This window comes from Leguminivora glycinivorella, chromosome 12 (assembly GCF_023078275.1).
Source record: "Leguminivora glycinivorella isolate SPB_JAAS2020 chromosome 12, LegGlyc_1.1, whole genome shotgun sequence".
Taxonomy (NCBI): domain Eukaryota; kingdom Metazoa; phylum Arthropoda; class Insecta; order Lepidoptera; family Tortricidae; genus Leguminivora; species Leguminivora glycinivorella.
Genome location: NC_062982.1, coordinates 20,925,365 through 20,946,779, shown reverse-complemented (window position 1 = coordinate 20,946,779; position 21,415 = coordinate 20,925,365). Strand labels below are relative to the sequence as shown.

General features: G+C 37.9%; 1 protein-coding gene across 5 annotated transcripts in view; it reads left to right on the top strand.

Annotated features, from left to right (window-relative positions):
* LOC125231646 (tyrosine-protein phosphatase Lar) overlaps positions 1-21,415 on the top strand; it is a 771,198-nt gene that overhangs the window by 318,398 nt on the left and 431,385 nt on the right. The window lies entirely within an intron of this gene.

Below are 21,415 nucleotides of genomic sequence, written 5' to 3'. Positions count from 1 at the left end.
AAAATACAGATACCTATCAATCGCAATGAAATTCGACAGTGACCGATCGAAGTGAATGTCTACCTGATTTTATTTATTTAAATTTTATTACATAAAATAAATACATCGTAAAATATGAGAACTAAATGGCATAAGCTATTCTATACCAGTGAACCATTTTTAGGCAAAACGTGATTAAAAAAAACATTGATTGATATCAAAATTAGATTACATCTATCTGTAGGCCCATGTTTAGGTCGATTAATGTAATCACATGTACAAGCATCAAGAGCTGAATAAAGTGTCAAATATAATTATTGTATTTACGCCATCAAATTGCAAACACATAATAATGGATCGGGCGGTTGACCGCATTTGAAATGTACTCCGCGTGCAGTTAGCGACGGCTGACGTTGACTAATGTGGCGACTAAATAGTTTGCCAAAAATGCAGATATTTACACTTTACATTTTATTTCAAATGCAAAAAATACTCCTTTACCTTACCTAGAAGATCGCTCTTTAGCGATAAGACATTTTCACCACACCAACTGGCAAAGGCTTGCTTTGCTATTCGAAAACAGATGGCAAAATTGCATTTTATCCACAAGAGTGCAAAGTAATTTGTATTGTATTGTAATTTCATACAAATTTTAACTAGATATCTTAAGCTGGGTGGTAGAATTTACCTACATATAAATGCTGATTTTGAATCATAAATATTGAATAGACTGATGGATGTGATTTAGTTTGATGTTTTATAGTCATTATTTTGTTCGTGTTGGTGTGGTGAAATATTTTTTGTTTCACTCGGTGGCAAAGTTTGTTTAACCTTCGTGCCTTGAAACCCTCGCAACGCTCAAGATTCCACTTTTTGAACTTTTGCTTACTCGGGTATCAATATTGGCACGTGCGGTTAAACAACAACTTTGCCCCCTTGTAGAACAAGTAACTATTTAATCATTGATTCGTGAACACAGACAAGACTAACGAAAGAAAGGAATGAAGCGCCCCGAAATGGTCTCGTCTCAGCGTGTTACTGGTGACTTTCAGCGCTGGTATTCCGATGAGACCATCAAGTGAGAAAGATACACGGAAGGTAACAGACAGAAGAAAAATAAAATACGTACAGTCAACCAATCTGAATCCTAGGCCACTGTAGAACCCTTTCACAGTACAAGTCAAACTGACTTCTATAGCAAATCAGTGCGACAGGGTTCTAGAGTAGCCTAGGATTATAATTGGTTTTCTTCAGCATATTATGCATTCAATTAATAGATAATCTATTTTCTTCTTCACCCCAATAACTTTATAACTCACAAAATCCCTTTCATAACCGCCCAAAGGTCCCCAAACTTCTCAATAAGATGTTTATTTGTCTTCCCGAAGATTTGTCGATTTTAATATTTCAAGGGACCTCAATTTGGGCCTCTAATGAACCGTTAAATAAAGATCCGCGCCATTTTTAAAATTGAGAATAAAATGGCTATTCATCTTCGAGGCTCGGACGGGTTTATATTACAGATCATTTGGCTTGGAGGGTTCCAAGTTTTTGTTTGATCATTTTATTGTTAGTGAAAAATATTGAATTATGATTTGATGCGTTTTTTGTTTTTTGTCATCGACTAATTTATCGGAGAGGACGGTATACGTACGTTCACGCCTGTACCCCGTAACGGGGTAGGCAGAGCACATGAAGCTACTCATGTTACAGCGCCACGCTTGGCAATTAACGAGGACGTCATACATTTTTTTTTATAAATAAATATTATAGGACATTCTTACACAGATTGACTGAGGCCCACGGTAAGCTCAAGAAGGCTTGTGTTGTGGGTACTCAGACAACGATATATATAATATATAAATACTTATATATATAGAAAACATCCATGACTCAGGAACAAATATCTGTGCTCATCACACAAATAAATGCCCTTACCGAGATTCGAACCCGGGACCGCGGCGCAGCAGGCAGGGTCACTACCGACTGCGCCAGACCAGTCGTCAAACATACATGGACATTAAGTTTTTTTTTTTTTTATACTACGTCGGTGGCAAACAAGTAGACGGTCCGCCTGATGTAAAGCGGTCACCGTAACCTATGGACGCCGTCAACTCAAACAGTGTCACATGCGCGTTGCCACCCCATTGGAAACTTGTACACTCCCTTAAGTACATGAATATCTTGATTATAAACTATTGAGGCTCTGGTAGCTAGCTACCAGTAATGCTAGCAGTAATGCAATGAATTTGATAACATAATGAATTTCAAAGAATTAAATTAACAATAGCGACAACCAGTCTAGCGTAGTCGATAGTCACCGTGCCTGCAATACGACGGTCCTAGGTTCGAATTCCAGTCATTTAATTTTGTGATCGATGAACACAGATATTTGTTCCCGGGTCATGGGTGTTTTATTATTTATTTATTTATTTAAACTTTATTGCACAAATTTTCAATAAAAAGTACAAATGGCGGACTTGGTGTTTGGTGTTAGGTGTTTTCTATGTTTATAAATATTTGTATATTATGTAAGAGTGTATTATCGTCAGAGTGCCCTCAGCACAAGACTTTTTGAGCTTTGGGACTCAATCAATCTGTGTCACATATCCTATAATATCTATTTATCACTATTAATAGTTCATTTTACTGTACCAAAACTAACTAAGATCTCAATGGAAAATGTATCGTAACGGTAATGAATCCCCAAAATTTTTCGCCTTTCTATATTCGACGAAACGAGACCCAAAAGCCGGCAAACTGCAGATTAAATCCAGGACTTAACTTACATTCCTCCTATGACGTGCCTTGTTAATTTATGCCATAAGTTTGGGAACCAGTGGAACCACTCTTTCAACTCTTTGCAAAGTGTTTAAATTGCGTTTAAAAATTTCGTCGCCGGATTACTTTGAAATTGATTGCATAGTTGAAATAATATGAGGGTCGTAAAATTTGTATTAAAATTCTTGGTTTTGTGATGAGCCAGAATCAGAAATATTTATCTTGTAAAGTAAGTACACTGAGTGTAGTATAGTTACATGCAATTTTATATATCTTTTAGACTTTTTTTCGTAACTAATTTCTGCTTACGTGTCTAACTAGTCCAAAAACGAGTAGGATAAACTAACAAGACCAAAAATGTAGGGAGTTTTTGTTAACCAGTGTACCTAAAGGTTCCGCATAAAGGAAAAAAGATGTCTTTTTCTCGGTATATCCGCAAAAGTATACTATATTTTATTTCGGTTTTAGATACAGCTAAAAGCAGCATCAAATTTACCATGAATTACTCTTCTATATTCACGTAAAAGTAACAAAAAAATACCAGGTGGTTACCATGAAATGAAGCTCTAAAGTCATCCAGTTTAGGTTGAGAGAGAGGGACGGAGCTGTGTAACTGCTATAGCTGTGTCCCTTTCTCGCGACCTAAACTGAACATCTTTACTTCATAAGTAACCCCCCTGAAAAGGTTTTTCGTAACCATATTTATGCTTTCATCTCCCATACGTAACACACAGGAAAACCCTTCAATAAAACAATAGCATTCAATAGAAGGCACTATATCAAATAGTCGCATTTCCTTACGTTTTATCTCCGTTTGCTTAGGACGGTGGTCGGTCACCTCCGCAAATACTAGTCAGCTAATACTGCGGCGTGTAATAAGTGTCAAGTGTACGGTGGCAATAGTCATCGTATTGTCATGGGATGTGAACAGGGTGGGATGGGAACCCTTTACAGTGCGGCAGAAAAAATTACAGAATAGGCGAACGACTAAAAAAAACTAATTAGTCCGTCAGTTAGATTATCACAGAATTTTAGACACGTATTTTTTCTTTTTTCACGTAAACGAAAAATGACGACGGTACAGCGTGTTGAAGTTTTGCGTGACGTCACGCCTAGGTACAATTTTTACTTAGAAGCGACGTCACGTCACAGAATATATAAAAGTACAAGTACAGAAGGCTCACTCCTTTGATATTCACAAAATGCCACCGTTCTAAATTTTTACCTACATTAACAAACGGACCGCACGCGAGCAGCCGACATTGAATTCTATTGCGCCGCGCGAAGATCGTCACCAGTGAATGAGCCGCGAACTCGCGGTCTCGGCTTGTAGCGCGGCGATAGAATCGCGGAGTGAGCCGCCCCTGATTATACCTATAATATGACATACGTACGAATGGGTTAAATTGTGGCGTAGGCGAGAGACTGGCAACCTGTCACTGCAATGTCACAGTTTCGTTTTCTTTCAACCCCTTATTTGCCAAGAGTGGCACTGAAGCTTTAGTAGTTTCATGTGTTCTGCCTACCCCTTTATGGGATACAGGCGTGATTGTATGTATGTATGTATGAATGTACGAATGTTATTCAGAAAAGAACTATAATGAGTCCATATTTTACATTTTAAAGCAGGGATAAGTAGCTTCAATTCACTCCGAATCTACCTTTTTCGAATACAAATTCGCCCATCACAACCCCAACACCCGCGTACACCAACGAATATAATGATCAGGTCAAAATATTCTGTAGAATCTGGTGGGCAAATTGAAAAACTCGGCGGTACACCGAAGGAAAAGTTTTCTCACAATAAAAAGGTCCAAACTTGGCCACTCTTTTTTTCGCCCCGAGCGCAGTTCTCAAAGTTGCGGCTTATCTCTGACTAATAATGATTCGTATTATGTTTAACATTTTCTTTAGAATATATTATCTTTTCAGTAACATTGTAAGCCGTAATGAGGTACTTATATTTTATTTTTTTTGGTGGAGATTGAATGAATATTTGTGGCAGTGTTTAAACGAAGGTTTAGAAGTAATTTTTTAAATATGTTGCAGGGTATAAGTATGAAAGAATGTTTCTTAAATTATTATTTGTAATATTAAAATTCTAGCGACCCGCCCCGGCTTCGTGCGTAAAAATAACAATACAATACTCTTAATGGCACACCTCACATAGTTTACAGGTAATGCACAGGAAACAAAAACAATTAAACACAGGTAACAACAACAGGCGGTCTTATCGCTTAAGAGCGATCTCTTCCAGACAACTCTGGACCATTTTCTTTGCTTTTAGAGTTTTTTTGCGAACATACAAGCAGACAGATAGACGCGTCGGGGATCTTTGTGTAATAAGTGATGGAAAATATCGAACGAAGGCACATTTTTCTAACCGATACGAGCTTACATACATACATATGATACATACAATCACGCCTGTTTCCCAGAGGGGTAGGCAGAGATCACGGATTTCCATTTACTACGATCCTGACAAACCACTTTCGCTTCACACACTTTCATAACGTTTCTCATACACGCTCGTCGGTTTCGAGTACTTCTGACCTGGCCTTTTTGCAATATTTCCCCGATTTGATCAAGAAAAGTTCGCCTAGGTCTTCCACTACCAACTGACCCTTCCACTCCTTTTTCATATACTTTCTTCGTTAATCTCCTCTCATCCATCCTCTCTACATGCCCAAACCTACGAGCTTGTATGTATTTTTCTATCTTAATATTATTATTTTTTTGTACATACTTAAGTATGTATTTACATGTAGTTGTCTGTTCTCAACAGAAAATTCTGAGACCGCTCTCCATACAAAAGCCCCATTTCCCTTTCAGTCCCCAGAGAGGAAAAGGCAAATATAAAAATATTATCATTAAGGAAAATTTGTATTATATGTATATTTGAAAAATATATGTATGTATATTTCCCAGCAGTGGGTCACAGTATGGCTTTTTTGATAGGCATTTTAATAATTACATTAGAAAAACATAAATTTATTTTAACGAATTTACTAACGCACATTTTTACAAAATGATATTAAAAATAAAAATTATTATCATTTTTTTTAAACAAAACAGGTCATCTACGCAGCAGTTAAAAAAAAAAGACTTTTTTTAGGTTTGTGTTAGCTAGGTACGAAAATATATTGGGAACATATTTTTGAAACTGAATTTCCAGCTGTTTCAATATTTGTGAACGAGCTATGAATGTATGTGAACGGCATGGTAGGTACACAGGCATTCGCATGCGAAGGTATCAGTAGGTTTATGTAAACGTTGATACATAGATTGGACCTGTAATTGAAATAGACTTCTTTGAATACTACCTTTATTTTTAGACGTACACATAAAAAATCCATGTAAAATTATATTTTACTTGGATTTATTTTGGATAGGTTAGCATTATTAGGTGGATAGCATTATTAATAAACAGAAATGTTTCTATAACGCTGACAAATCAAATCAACAAGAAATCCAAAACAATCACATACTAATAACACTTCTACCGATTTGTATCCATACTAATACTAAATACTAAGTAATATTATAAATGGAAAAGTGTGTGTGTCTGTTTGTTTGTCCGTCTTCCACGGCAAAACGGAGCGACGAATTGACGTGATTTTTTAAGTGGAGATAGTTGAAGGGATGGAGAGTGACATAGGCTACTTTTTGTCTCTTTCTAACGCGAGCGAAGCCGCGCTCAAAAGCTAGTATTTTATAAATCACACCTGTGCTTCAGTTATGTATGTATAAGCTTTATTGTACATAAAGGAAACAAAAGAGACACAGTTACAGAGTCAGTAATATACAATGTAGGCGGACTTATCCCTTAATGGGATCTCTTCCAGTCAACCTTTTAAAACTACAGTTATAAACTACATGAAAGAAAAAGCAACTTGCAACCCGTGTTGAAAGTAAAAAGGCAAGATAAAAGAAAATGACAAAACAGATGTCGGCCCATCAAGATAAGTTTAATCAATGTAGCATGACTGCCAGTTACATGGCGATAATAAGCCATAAGTCTGAGTTACTAGTCTTGTACTTGTGCTGTTTTGGCATACGGTGCATGTATCGGAAAGAGGCGTAGATGACTTATAATGTACTCCGCATCAGGTGCCGTAGTCGAATGGCATTTCTGCGACGCGAAACGAAAACGCCGCGAAAGGTAGTCTGGCTTTGTCGCGCTAATACGCAAGAGCGATAGAGATAGATCTGCGAGCGTTTCGTTTCGTGAGCGTTGATGCCATTCGGCTACGTACCCTGGGTACTTGCGATAGCTTTGCCCTATTGGTGCAACAGTGCGCGACTGCGTTTCGTTCGATTGTCATTTCGGCTAGGTCTGCTGATAATAAAAGAAAATTATGTACCTCCTTAGGTAATACACGAACTGCGACCTTTTAGAACATTAATCCTTTCACGACAGATGTCATATATACCATAGATCAAGCAAACGTATCTACTTAGCGTGTCAAATGAACTCAGTGAAATCCACTGAGTTGTCCGTCTTTACTCGCAGCTTGCAGCTTTCGGGCGTCAATTTTTGTAAGTTGAAGTCAACCAAAACATAAAAAATGCCTCGTTACGTGATATTCAATTGCAACAACACAAAAATTATGAACAATCAAGAGCCTGAGACATATTTAAAATTACAGGCAAGAATCAACTTCAGTACAAAATTTGACACGCTCGGCCCCTATACAATATATGAATTTGTTTCTTCTAGTGCCTTTCACTTTTAACGCAACCAACTGTGCCATTATCTGGGTAAAGGGACCTTATTGCCGATGGCGCTTACGGCGTTATGAGCGATGTTCGTGTACAAATACGACGCCGCGGGATTTAAGCGCCATCGACAATAAGGTCGCTTTACCCAGATAACGTCATAACTGAGATTATTATGTAACTTCACAGGTGTGATTTCTTGCTATGAACATTTTGTAATTGAAAAGCTTTGTCACAGCTTCTAATATTCAGAGTTCAGACAGATAAACTTTTTTTTGTGCAAAAATGGTTACGTATGTAAGTCATGCTCAAACAGTGCGCATTGTTCTTCCAAAAAAATAAAGCATGCGTGGCATATGGTATTGTCACACTAACATAATTGCTGACGTCTGTTTAACTTACTTTCTTGACGCCTGTCTTCACGAATATATCAGTAGCAGCGCGACATAAATACAAAATTGTTAAAGGCATAATAGAAGGAAAAATCGAAGGCAAAAGGGGCATAGGAAAAAGAAAAATAACCTGGATGGATAACCTTAGGAGCTGGACGGGAATAGACGCTGCCGCGCTAGGCAGAAAAACTGCAAATAGAGAGGAGTTCCGGACTGTGGTAGCCGACATCCAAAGAGGATATGGCACCTGAAGAAGAAGAAGCGCGACATAAAGATAGTACTTACTCACGTATACTTAAGCACTCACTCGAGAATCTGTCACTGTCGCACGTTGCGCCTGTCACCGTACAAGTTGTATCACACGTCCCGTCTAGTGACAAACGGTCTGTGGAGAGGTCAAGGCGCGATAACGGCGCGGAGCACGCAAAACCAATCACGCGAGCGTCTGGCCGCTACCTTACATCGTGTGTTTCGAACTTTTTCATCAAGTGTCCTTAAATCAGGTTAATATTTTAGATTTTTGGTTTTAATTTTACTTGATTACTGCAGATGCTGGATTGAACGTCTGACTGACAGCTATTGCCTTAGGCACAATAGGTGCTGTGAACAAAAAAAAAGTCTGTTTCATACATTCCGACTGACGTGCATGATGCCGCTTGATTCTAACGAAGAGCCGATTTTTTTTTCGTGATTTGAACATTGGTCCTATAGTTAACGTTGTTCCTTATGACCTTAAAAGTCATTAATCATTATACAAAATATGGCTGACTCTTATATTTGACTCTGCACAGGTAGTTTCAGCGTCATTCTTCAGAAACAAGTACTTATTTAAATATTCAAATGTACAAACTTCTATATTTACTACAAAATGTTTGCATTACCTCTATATTCGTCCGAACAAATCACGAGAATCATACTCAAAAGATAAAACGTATTAATGAACAGAAAATATATTTCTTATTTTTTAGATATCAAAGTCGCAAGACCCTTGCTTCCCCGGAGTCACAAAGAACAAAATGAGTGAAGAAATCTCGTTAGCGACTTCCGCCTTCATATTTGCGGGTAACGATACTGGCTGGATTTGAAAGGCTCAATTTGAATGGAATGAGTAGTGAAATTAGGGCCATTGGTGGAGCTATGGTTAACCATAATTATGGTGGGGCTTTTGTGAAAAAGTAATTGAAGAGGTTGGGTAACAGAACAGTCAAGACCACCTACTTAGTGCTACTAAAATACATACATTCATAATTGTGCCGTTATCTGGGTAAAGGGGCCTTTTTGTCGGTGGCGCTTACGTCCCGCGGCGTTATTTTTGTATACGAACATCGAAAATAAGGTCCCTTTACCTAGATAACGTCACAATCATACTCATGTCTATACAGATTATCCCAGGACTGGGATAAGTGGCGTACACGAAGGGAGGCCCATGCTCAGCAGTAGGCGATTAACGGCTGAAATAATGATGATGAAGTACGGCTATACGGGCGTGAACCGTGGTATGGTAATACTACCATAAGCGGTAGACAGAGCACATGAAACTGCTCAAGTTTCAGCGCCACTAGCAATCAAGGGATTGAAAGGAAACGAAATGTTGACTTTCCTGTGACAGGTTGTCAGCCTAGGGTACAATTGAAGCCATATTCGACAGTCGACTTCTACGACACCTACAGAAGGAAATAGTGTGGTGAAATTTTTTACCCTAGGCAAACAAAAAACATTTTCTGATAATCATTTCAATCTTGAAAGTTAAACAGAAGTCGACTGTCCATTAGTCAGAAACTGAATATGAAATTCTTGGTACTGCGACCTGTAATCATTTGTCATACGAAATCTTGATAAAATTGTAAATAAATGGGAATGAAAGCTCTGGTCTTCCTTTTATCTTATTAGGGTTGAAAGGGCTCGTGATTCTGAGTAGACAAACAAAATATTGTCATAAATAAAGAAAAGGAAAATATAAAATTTTAATAAAATGGTCCACGCCTAAAAAGGATTCCAAAATTTCGTTTATAGTCAGCAATGTTACTCGCGAAGCAAATTTGCATACAAACTTCAATTCACATCCTAAGTCTACCTCACTCGGTGAATAAGTACTACTGTCTACCTATGGAAAGGTCAAACATTGTCGATCATATAGAGGTACAGGCTGAAACAATGCCACATTCATTGCCAACGCTCATACGCATGACGGTATAGTTTACAGGGCAGATCCCTAAGCTACATACGAATCGCAATACAATACGGAGCATCCCCAACTCAATACTGAACGCAAAATTTCTCTGCAGCTAACTGTACAGTCAACCAATTGGAACCCTAGGCCACTATACATTATACAACCACGTCAAAATGACAACCAGTAAGAGATTTCTTACAATCTGATTTACTAGTATAACGTTACTATGATATAGTCATATAGTGGCCTAGGGTTTCAATTGGTTGACTGTAAGTACATAGAGCTACAAATGTGCAAGGCGGATGTATCAATGAATTCATTGGACTTATATTGACCGTGATATAGACCGTGATTACCTTTTTGATTTTTGTCGAGCTCCCGATATTTCGACGCAGTTGCATGCATCACGATCACGGAAAACTGACGATTGACTGACGTAGTGACACTGTGAGTGTAGTGAGTTTGGACAGACCATGGAGTGTAAATGCGACTAATGCTAGCTGAAAGTGAATGCAGGATGCGCGCGAAGGAGGGTAGATCGCGCGCTGTCTACGCAATTTTGACATCCACTCGCCTTCGTCAGTTTTCCGTGATCATAATATTCATGATGCATGCAACTGCGTCGAAATATCGGGAGCTCGACAAAAATCAAAAAGGTAATCACGGTCTATATCCCGGTTATTATAAATCTAATGAAAATAATCGTGAATCATTCAAAACTCTTAATGAATTCATTCATCATTTCTTCATGCAATTTCGTAGCTCTGTACATGCGTTATTTGCTTATATCCTCAGTAAGGCACAGTCCTTTGTCTCCATTTCGTTCCTTGCTCTGGTATTAATCTTCATATGTATGCACTTTATTCTCAGCGATCGCGTTTATTTTATTTTATTCTCTCCGTAGTGGAATGGATGTCGGCGTTTAGATTTAGTGCCGGTTAAGCGATTTCTTTCTAAACGTAGTAAAACATAATTTAGTTAGAATTGATTGTTTAAACTTGACAAAGCACATTTGCAGTTGAGTGATTTTAACAATAGAAGCAAGTTCCTTTACAGACCAAGTTTAATTTCCATTGTCACTAAATGTATAGACACTGGTACATGTTACAAATGCTTGTTGGAACTCGTTACTGCCGAATTACTTCGCTTTGTGTATGCACTCGCTTCGGTAACTTATCAGTTTTCAGGTAGTCAGAGGTATGTCAAAGCGTACAATTTACATTGTATTAAATTAAATACTGCTGCGGACGACCTACAGCTCTAAAGCGCAGCGTAATTTGAACATTCTTGGAAGAACCTATTACTTATTTCGACATAATAAACAGTTTGTTTACAACTTTACTCACTGTTCCGTTTTAGCATAACTCCCATTACTTTCAAACGCAGAACACTCGACAATTCACCATATCGTTATCCGCTAAACGATATGTTCTGCACGGTTTTTATCCCTTTTCCCTCCTAGACTAACGGTTGAACAAACAACAAAACGTTAACGACACAAAAGTAAATCTCGTGCCCCTTTTAACGCACACCAGACGATCGCGAAATACGAAAAATACATTTCTCAGAATTTACACTAAATCGAACTAGAACGGGCGGGCAAATTGAAAACAGTCTACTCCTGCTCGTTATGGGAGACTCCGACCATTTATCTTTATTCGGCCTTTCAATAGAATTGCCGGGGACGTTTTCCGCAACTCAAACGGTGGAACTACTTATTATTTCGAACAGCTCGAGCTTAACGATTTGGCCTGAGCGGCGCACCTGTCTGCCTGCGCCCGTGTCTGTACTCTGTACTTTCGATCGTTCGTTGTTTGCTGAACCGCTTACGTTCGCTTGTTTACTTTGTGAACTTGGGGGTTCGGTGCACTTTTTATTTGAACGTTGTTATCATTTCCATCGTTAGATTTCAATAGATATTATCTTGTCCATGCTTTTCGTTTTCCTTCCTTATGTTTATTCTCAATGTATTTTTTTCAAGATTAAACACTATTACTAAACAAGACAAATTTTTCTTGTCTGTATTTCTATTCCTTTTTTAATCTTGCTGCATTAATCATTGAATTGGACCTCCACTGTCTCGTATATCTGCTCCCAGATCATTTCTTACTTAACTTTCGTATAATTTTTAGGATTTTGGTCGATTCTGACCTGTTCCGAGTTTCTACCGCCGGATTGCATTTTTCTGCCCCAGAAAAAGGTTTTGTTTAACCTTTAACATGCCGAACCTTTCGTGTTTCAACCTCGCACCTGTCTCTTCCGGTGTCTATACCTTCGAACGTACAATGTTTGCCAAGCTGCTTACGTGTGCTCGAATACTTGTTTAGTTTGCCAACTATAGGGGTTGATGCGCTTTTTACTCGAACAAGTGATATCAACCGATTTTTCAAAGCACTTTCAATTTAAGAACTTTTTCGTATATTTTCGTTACGAAAGCTTCATCGCAAAGTTCTATTTTTTATCATTAATATCATAGAGAAACAAGTAAAGGAAGAGTTGTATTTGTATAGGCATAGTTAATTGACATCTAGCGACAGTCACGCGTCAATAACGCGTAAACTGCTACTTGTCAATAGATGTCGCGACGAACGAAGAGTCTAATTGCTCACCAATTTTTAGCTAACATTACAATAGTACATATTAATCAGTATTCTGTTTTCGATTCCTTCTGCTTGTAATATAAGTTGTAAACTATTCTAGTATTAAATTTTTGGCCGATTAGACACTGTTGCCGCCTAGTATCGAGTAGTGGTACTGATAATTCATGCTATTTGACGCTTGATTGACGCGTGATTGTCGCTAGATGACACTTAACTATGCCTATGCAAATAACCCGCATTTACTGATGTATGGAGTTACTTTCCTTACTTATTCCTTTACGGTAATACAGATGTAAATGTTCAGATATTACAAAGATAAAATAAATTTTTGGACCTTAAAAAGCAAAATTATAAACAGCAACAAAATATTTACAAAGTAAACGTGCCGCGTATTTTTTAATATAACAACATTTTCAAAGCCCAATCACCCGGGGCACTTGTAGATCTCTCAGCGGTTTCCATCGCAATATAAACAGTCGTTATCGTGTCCCAAGGACAACAATCAACTAGATCCATAGTTACTCGGTCTCAATAACTTAATTTCCAGCAAATTGTTTAACAAACGCAAACTTCTCGCAAACTGTCTCACAATACTGGATTAATTAAGCATTCTATTATTCTAATTGTGTTGTTGGCGTCAAGTCACGGCGCATCGGACGCCCCCACAGGATGCGGTGACAATTAGAATAATGCAGGAGACAATGGATGCACGTGCAGTGAAAAATGCTTTGTGCTGTTGGCGCAAGCTACCGTCCTACCGCGACTGCGCCAGTAACGTTTTCTAAAGTATATTGAATGATTGATGTGAATATTTATAGCGATTGCCGATGATTTTAGATTATTTACACCTCGGACACTGGCGATCAAATATATGAAAGAGGCGTGTTCCTAGCACACATTCTAAGCTCGTGTAGGTGAACGCCGACCATGCTTGTATGAGTGAGATATGACAGGTCGACTGGTCGCGTTTTTGACAGGCTGTAACTGTGAGGTAACCGAGAGGTGGGCGGCACTTTCAGCGGGGAGCGGAAGTGGCCATACTGTGCGATAGTACTCTTTATTATACTGTGGTGTAGGTGACAATCAATAGGTCACTTAATTACGAACCGTCCTACCGCGACTGGGCCAGTAATATTCATTGTTTAATCATCGATTAATATGAATGCTCATAAAGTCCCCTTTAGAAATAAATAATAATTCTAGTTTTTTTTTTAATTAGGATAGTGATAGGTCAATAGGTCTGTGAAAAATGTCTCGTGCGTGCCATCCTACCGTGATTACGCCGTGTATTGAACAATTGATACGGCAGGTCCTTTTGAAATTGATAACGATTCTAGATTTAAGTCAATTAGAATAGTGTTAGTGACAATCAATAGGTCTATGAAAAAACGTAGTGACTGGTTCGAACCATCCTACCGCGACTGCGCCAATACGACAGATTAAATGGAGCCCTGAATGATTAAACGGGTTCATTTACGAAATGGATTATTGTAATTAAAGTAAGAAGAAACGTAATATATGTTTTTATATCAAAAGTTTCGAGTAAAGCGCTGGTAATCAAGTAATCAAGTAATTTATTTGCTTTCATGTAGTACATTGGGTCTTATACAGTAAAAGTTTCATACATGAGCCCCGTAAGGGCATGGCAATTCTTAAAATGGTATGGTAATGGTATGGTATGGTTGTAATGGTATGGTATGGTGGTTCATGGTAGCCTAGGAGCCTAGCGGTAAGTGCGTGCGACTTTCGTTCTGGAGGTCGCGGGTTCGAACGCTGGCTCGCACCAAGGAGTTTTTCACTTATGTGCGAAATGTCATTTGATATTTGCCAGTCGCTTTTCGGTGAAGGAAAACATCGTGAGGAAACCGGACTAATTCCAATAAGGTCTAGTTACCCTTCGGGTTGGAAGGTCAGACAGCAGTCGCTTTCGTAAAAACTAATGCCTACGCCAAATCGTGGGATTAGTTGTCAAAGCGAACCCCAGGCTCCCATGAGCCGTGGCAAATACCGGGATAACGCAAGGGATGATGATATTAAAAGTTTCGAGTTAATAAGGTTGTAGCATAAACAAGAGCGGCAAAGCTTAGTCATGCCCTCGTTCACTCGAGCGGGCTATCAAGTTTGACCCTGATCATTTTCAACTGCCTCTTATCAGATTTAATGATCTTTTTGTAACAGTAATAGACTAGTTTTAGTAGTTCGTCGTCATGGAAACCCATACCATTTTAATACTACCAAGGAGTGGAATTCCTTGCCGGCGGCTAGATATTTCCGAGCTCATATAACCCGGCAACCTTCAAATCAAGAGTGAATAGGCATCTTCTGGGCGAGCTCACTCCATCGTAGGCCACGTCTTTGCCTTTGGCTAGTCTGTGGTCAAAAGTAAGCCCATTTATGATTAAAAAAAAATATATGCCTTTTACTATTTTAATGCTTTTTGAGAAATTAACCTTCAGTGGACTCAAATACATCGGAGCTGCTTAGGTGATTATAATTTCTGAACATGCACTTACGCTTTTTCAAAGGTAAAATAATGTCGACTGTGGGATATGGGTTAAATTGTGGCGTAGGCGAGAGGCTGGCAACCTGTCACTGCAATGTCACAATTTGAACTTTTTTCAACCCATTTTTTGCCAAGAGTGGCACTAAAACTTAGTAGTTCATGTGCTCTGCCTACCCCTTTATGGGATACAGGTGTGATTATACCTCTATGTATGTATGTAAAATAATGTTAATTATTCTCGTTCGACTTGTGTGTGACTTTAACTGCTGGACTTTAACGTTGGCTGCTCCTATATATCTGATGTTGCTTGTAATTAGAAGTAATAGCTTACTCGGGATTTTCTCTAATTACATCCAGATTTCACTCTAAAAAACTAGCCGTAACCTGTTAAATATACTGTCCTAATCTCGCTCCATACTTTAGGCTGTCACTTAAACCGTGGGTTGGCTTTTGTCCCCTTTGTTGGGGACGTGACCAGGGTCCCAACGGCGGCTTAGCCGCCGCTTGTCGGGGCTAAACGGATCGCCCGTGTTCCGTGTTTGCCGTCCCGAGTTTTGATTGACAGAGATATTGTACCTTTGCTTGTGGGGTGACATTTTCGATATTGTACGTTTGGCATTTTTCTAGTTCTCTTTGGACAACGCTTTAAAATTTTTGATGAAATTAGTTTTTCTAGTAAATTTCTAGCTCTCTCTTCCAGTATCCATGATTATACTGACTTTCCAGCACAAAAGGATCCTTACGTTTTATGTGCAAGAAGGACGTTTTCATCTGGAATTCCAATAAAAATGCACCATAAGGGACAATTTAAGGCCTCCCACATCTAGCGTCTCATGAGCGTAGCGGCGGGCCTTTGCCATACAGTTGGCCCGACGCTACGCTCGCGAGACCATGTTGGGGGGCCCTTAGACTTGGGATACCACATATGTAAGCACAATTAGGCGCAGAAAAGAGTAATACCGTGTATAGACTTATCTCTCGGCATCTATAAGTGTCAATGTAGCCTTTTAAAAAGCATAATTATCAGCAGAAATATTCTGTGTTTTAAGCGAAAATACTGACATTATGCTAAAATCGTTGTAAACCCGTAGTACCATATACTTTAGTCAACAGTCTCCTCCATTAACAAGCATCGTATGTTATTCATGTTATTCAAATCCCGGGAATCGCTTAATTCGTACTCCGAAACACCATCAAAACATGAGACGGCAAACATCTCATCCCAGATGTTTTTGTTTAAGATAAATAAGCACAATAAATACTGGTTGCCTCCAGCCATTCATTTCTGTTACATGCCCTTCTGAACGATCTTCAGCAGTAGGCAGTCCAAACTCTATTTCTTAAAACCAAAAGATGACTTTTGGAGCAAAATGGGGTTTAAAGAGTTTTTCAAAGTTAGCAAATGATTTCGCTCGTATCTTGTTTTACGAGTTTGAATTTAAATGTTAAGTTACGCACGAACATCGACGTTACTGTCTAAATGGCGTATATTGACAACTGTGGTGTAGGAAATGTAAGTTTGTGCTTTTGAAACACGGGTCTGATTTCAATCTCACTTCGGGATTGTTAAGTCTGGAAATAATTATGCAGTTGCGTTTGAACGTTTGGGATTTTTGTCGCGTTCGGTGTACGAGTAAGTTGAATTAGGTTTAAGATTTTTGAAGTAGAATACCTAAAGTAGATTTACATATGGTGTAACATGAGTAAACCGAATAATTTTAACATCGTATTCCTCATCATATTAAAAGAGTAAAATGTCATATAAACTTTTTTGGATTTCGCCTAGTTTCAGAGTTATAAGTATTTAAAAATGTAACAATTATTATTTATCAGAAAAAAACTCTATTTTGATGGCGAAGATGTCGCTATCGGACATAATCTAACTATTCTCGTTGATAGATGTCAAAAATAGGTAGTAGGTAGGTAGGTAGTAACTCATTGCAAAAAGATTTTTTTAGAAACAAAATAAAATTTTTATTTTAAGTTCCAGTTTTACGGATGAGTTTTACTTTTTATGTGAAAATGCATCCAAAAAAAAAAAAAAAATTGCAAAAAAAATTTTTTTCGGCGAAATTTACTTGAATTAATTTGTGTGAGAGGACCTTAATCATAACATTAAAGTCAGTGTCAAGTGTCTGACGGCAAATGTCAAAACAAATAACATAAGAAAGTGGTAAGGGATTGCGCGCAAGTGTTCAGTAATTGAATTATTTTAACCGTAAGAGTTAGGACGCTAGGTGACGCTAGTTTCTTACAGAAATTAATTGTATTTGACCTAAAGAACCTTCCCTTAAAATTAACGGAATTCAATAAAAACAGGGTGTAGATAATTACTATGAAAATCTCAAAGTCTTCAAACTGTACTGACCAGCGTGTACTACAGTAGAACCCGGTTAAAACGATCACGTTTAATACGATTTCCCGCATTATACGCCATTTTACGCCGGTCCCTACAATTTGAGACTTGTTTTCAGACATTTTTTCACGGTTAATACGACTCGCGTCCCCGCTTAATACACCATCTAAAACTCACTCACCTTGCATTACTTTACAACTTTATTTATGCGGGTGACAATAATCGGAACTAATTGTACTTTACTAATTACGCGATTCTGGCGACACCGCCACCCGTAAAGATTAATTTGTAATTTGTCGTCCTAACTCAGCGGTTAGTACGATAGTTCGTACCTACCTACCTACATACACTTCGCTCATTATCACTGCTGCGGTGTTGAGTGTCGGTGTTGAGTCTCTGAATTCTTTGTCCCATCTTTGGTTCAGTGATGTCAAAAATAAGAAGAAAAACATTAAAGCTCCAAGTAAAAGTAACCATATTAAAAGTTTACGATGAAAAATCTCAATTTTTTCTCGTTTAATACGATTTCCCGTATAATACGCTTTTTTAGCTGGGTCCCCTCAGAATCGTTTTAAGCGGGTTCTACTGTATCTACAGTGAGTTTAAACCTATAAGCCAACGTCTACGTAACGCTGCACTCCATAGTACAGTGTGAAATCCCGCGAGGCGGCTAAGTGGCCAACAAAGAGCTTCGTGATTTAAGACCGCTTGTATTCCGGTACATTAACTTTGGACACGCTGTATGTTTGATGGCTAAAAGGCGGAGCATGCGGTTATTATCTAGATATGAAGCGACAGCATTCTCAGTTTTAAGACCTAGATACATACAAACATACATATAATCACGCCTGTATCCCATAAAGGGGTAGGCAGAGCACATGAACTACTAAGTTTCAGTGCCACTCTTGGCAAAAAGGGGTTGAAAGAAATCCAAATTGTGACAATGCAGTGACAGGTTGCCAGCCTCTCGCCTACGCCACAATTTAACCCATATCTCACAGTCGACTTCTATGACAGCCACGGGAAGACTTAGATATAGTGTAGAAACGCCCAGAAGGAAAAAGGTGTTCCCGTGGGACCTTTGAATGAACTGATCTTAGGTCTGAATCGCGTGCAGGACATTTATTTGGACGATGTCACACATTTATTTGGATGAATTGTGTGATATTGTAACAATAATGCCCTGTAATATTTATTTATTAATTTTGTATAAATTCAGCTAATAAATGTAGGAGAGTTTCCTTTCCACCATAGTGAAACAGTAGGAATTTCTGTGCTAGCATTATGCGTGCACGTCTTTAGATATTTCAAGTCGCGCTATTTAGATGTGGTCTACATACTCAGGTCTAATTAGTAATTATACAAGAAATCAAAAAATAGCAAAGTCATGAAATTTATGTCGATAAGATTACACTGAGAGAAATTTGCATTGTGAATTTAACAAGTTCGACTTGTTGCGGTTTATCCATTTCAATCAGCCAAACGTATGTTTAAAACAATATGTGTCAGGTTGTTTTTATAAAATCGACTTGTTGATTCAAATATATTGCCGATTCAAATGACAAGTAGCTTGTTGTTTGAACCAAAGAGCACGTAGGCGCTATTTTAACCAAAAAACTTGTTGAACGAACATGAAAACTGGTTGTATTTTTTCTCAGTGTAGCCTTCAAATCACTATTCCTCAAGCCTTTTAAAATTAACCGTGACTGTTGAAATAAGTTCGAAAATAAATCACTTCCGACGAAAACTTGGCTCAGCCTAAAGGGAAAACTAACGGGAAAATCTGAAGTTCAAGTAATTAGTAGTTTGCAACAAGTTTAGTAACAAACCGACATAATTCTTAAAACATCATATAACGCCAACAATTTTGAATTTAAATTCAACCTTGTGACGTTTAAAAAACGTGCATGTTCGATTGTAACGGTAATGTGACTTTGTACGAATATTTAGTTTCCTACTCAGCGGTAGATGGCGCTAATCTCATACGGTTAACCTGGTTGGAACAAAGTTTTGTAACCTTGTCATAATTAAGGTGAACAAGTGTATCTCGTAAATTAACGTATCTAAAAATTTTACCATTGTTTAAGTTATTATAATGGAAAGCGTTTTGTTTATGCACTGCTGGGAACAAGCCACCCTTTTTCTTCCACTCGTTTCCGTTTTAGTCTATAACTAGTCAGTCGCTAAAAAAGGAGTCCAAGTTATTATGCCATTGCCCATATTGAGTGCCTATTTTTGATCAGTAGTATCTAAAAACAGAACAATGATTAAATGAACTACAATCATCATAAAAAAACAACAATTCACAAAGTTCACATGAGCCATAAAATCAGCTAAGCTTCGTTTCTTTTTAAGGTCGGTAATCGCATATCATCGCTTCACCCTATCTTTGGCATGTTGTTAGTAATACAACTTTATATTTGCAGCTCTTAAATAATTATTCTAGTGTTAAATGTTTAGTGTCGGTAAACTATCGGGTGAAAAGTTAAGTTTGTAAGCAGTACAAAGTTGTCTTTACAGTTGCCAAAATATTTTTCGAGTTGTTAAATGAAGAGTGTCAGAGACGTATCGACGGAAAAGTTAAGTTTGCATAGAACGATGGCAGTTGCGATATGCATCAATGTTTTCGGTGTTTTTGTTGTTATTGTCAAAATAGCGGCAAAAATGGATTACAGAACAGATGTTTGTCACCACAAACCTCATGGCAGTCATGGCATTGCTCACAGGCATAACTCACGCCTGTATTCCTAAAAGGGGTAGGCAGAGACCATGAAACTCCTTGAGTTTCAGTGCCACTTTTAGGAATTTAGGGGTATAATAAATAAATAAATAAAGCCTCTTTATTTCCTTAATTATTTTTCATGCAACATTCACTTATTAGGTTTTTTTATATAATTCTAATAGGTAAACATATTAACAATTTCTATACAATTTAATTTTAAACAATGTCATAATCATAATATATTTAGTGATATATATTATATTACCATGAGCTAAAACTTCTATCACGTTTTTTTCTATTTTCAGTATTCTTTATCCTATTTTGTAGTTTTAGGTTGAGTGTACTGCGTTCCACGGCTCTTTGGCATACTTGAATACTAATTTTTTGTGTCATTGTTAATCCAATTTACGGGTTATAAACAAAATGAAATCGGTACATTGCATTGACAGGTTGGCAGCCTCTCGCCTGTGTCGGAATCGAACCCATATGTCGATGTACTTTCGTCCTCATGGCAATGTTCACAGTCATAAGGTTTTTCTTATACACTACGTCGGTGGCAAAGAAGCATACGGTCCGCCTGATTGAAAGCGCTCACCGTAACCTATGGACGCCTGCAACTCAAGGAGTGTCACATGCGCGTTAGTAAACACAAGTGCGCTTATGCGTTGCTAACCCATTAAAAACTTGTACACTCCCTTTTGCTGTGTTAAGTACACATCAAAAAACCGATCAAGTGCGAGTCGGACTCGCCCACCGAGGGTTCCGTACAAACTTTCAAACTCTCCAGTTAAAATAATCTCATGTTTTCACATAACTCTAACAACTTGACTAGAAGACAAAAGTATACTTAGTCAGTTCTAAAGTTCTGTCACAAAGGTTTTAAGTGATAAAAACTTTATTGACAGATATTTCTTACTATGCATATGCATGGTTTGAAAGCTCGTTTCATACTGAATAAATTGCAATATTACTTAAAGTACTTTGCTGTCGCAGTTTCGCGTGGTTCCTTGTAACATCTGAAAATTTGGTAAAAAAAACAAGTCAAGAAACACGCGACCTCTTCCGGACGTTTTTATTTTTTATTTATTTTTGGTTGGCTTAATATGCTTTAATGATACTTATTATAAACGCTGGGTCTTTTATCTTTAAGTTTGTATATGATTTTTGTGAATTAAATGGACAATATTGCT